Consider the following 1,958-nt stretch of genomic DNA (forward strand, 5'->3'; position numbering starts at 1 on the left):
GATTCCAGCTCTTGGCTATTGTGAAGAGTGCTGCGATGAACATTGGGGTACAGGTATACGTAAATTTAGATCATATTAGTGTTCAAAAGTTTTTTCAAGTGATTGATTTCTGGGAGTTTGAAGTCAGTCACATGCTGGACATTTTCATAATCATTATATTGAGAGAAAAAAATGTCATTAAGAAACACACTGAACCTGCAATACTGACGAATCAAGTAATAAGTACAATTAAAATGCATTTTATACTATTTTGAAAAGAGACTTTTATATTCTCTCTCTATGGCAGTCCCTCCTTATCCACGGAGGATATATTCAAAATCCCCAGAGGATGACGGAAACTAGAGATAGTACCAAACTGAACATATGCTAAGTTTTTTAATCTAATAAATGAGACAGCTACTAAGTGACTATTGGGTGGGTAGTATATCAGGATGAATATACTGGACAAAGAAATGGTTCATGGGACAGCGTGAAATCTCATGCTACTCAGGACAGTGCACAATTTAAAATTTACAAATTGTTTATTTGTGCAGTTTTCCATTAAGTATTTTCAGAGCACTGTTGACTGTGGAAAGCAAAACTGTGGATAATGGGGGACTAGTTTATAGTATATTGATATTGAACTTTTTCCATTTCCATTTCAATTTCTAATTGACAAATGATAATTATATATATTAGTGGGATACAATATGATATTTTGATATGTGCATTCATTGTGAAATCAGTCTGGTTAAGATATTCATCACCTTGAATGCTTGTCATTTTACTTTGGTGAGAACTTTAAAAATCTACTTTTTTAGAAATTTTAAATATTTGATTAGAAAATCTCTTATTTTGTTACAACAAGTACTAAGAGTTTTGTTCCAAATGTTACTTTCATAATGCTGATGTGCTTTCATATAGAATTTTATTGTTTTATTTTATTATAAACAAAATAATCTTAAATACCAGTATACAAAGAAAAACATCTAACCAAATTAACCCATATTTTCATTGTTATGTGTCATTATTCATCAATATAAGTTCTTAAAATATGTATTTTATTATATAATATCCTAATCTAATGATACATCAAAATATGATGGCACTTAACCTACTCAATCATATATATGTATGATTTCAAGATTATTGCTTCTATAAATAAATATTCAACTAATTTTTAATACATATAACTTTATATTTTTTATGAGGTTTAGGGTTGACAAATGCTGGCAAAGATGTGGAGAGAGAGGAACTCTCCTGCACTGTTGGTGGGACTGTAAATTAGTACAGTCATTATGGAGAACAGTATGGAGGTTCCTTAAACAACTACAGGGAGAACTTCCATAGGGTTCAGCAATCCCACTACTGGGGATATATCCACAAGATTGGAAAACATCAGGTCGAAGGGATACCTACAAGCCAATCAGGCAATGGAACCAACCTAAATGTCTACTGATGGATGATGGGATAAGGAAATTATGATACATATATACACACAATGGAATACTAATCAGCCATAAAAAAGAATGAAATTCTACCATTTACAGCAATTTGGATGAACCTGGAGAAAGTTATTCTAAGTGAAACAACCAAGGTACAGAAAGAGAAATACCACATATTCTCACTCATAACTGGGAACTGAATCGTTAAATAAACAAATGAATAATAAAAAGAGACAGAGCAAAAGAAAGAAACAACAATCACAGTAATTGAACTTTTAGAAAACTAGAGGTGGAAAAGGGGGAGAGGAGGGAGGGGGGCTAATGAGGAATTGTTCAACAGACACAAAGAATGATTGCGTATTGTAATGATGAATAAGCTAACTATTCTGATCTAACCATCACACGTTGTACACAATTATTGAAAACCAACTTTGTACCCCACATGTATGTATAACAAATTATCTAAAAACTTTAAAAAATATGCTCTTCAAAAAACCTCCAAACAAAGTTTTGCATTAGACAAATCAATTTTAA

The sequence above is a fragment of the Galeopterus variegatus genome, unplaced genomic scaffold, assembly GCF_000696425.1.
Source record: "Galeopterus variegatus unplaced genomic scaffold, G_variegatus-3.0.2 Scaffold9660, whole genome shotgun sequence".
In the NCBI taxonomy this organism is placed as follows: domain Eukaryota; kingdom Metazoa; phylum Chordata; class Mammalia; order Dermoptera; family Cynocephalidae; genus Galeopterus; species Galeopterus variegatus.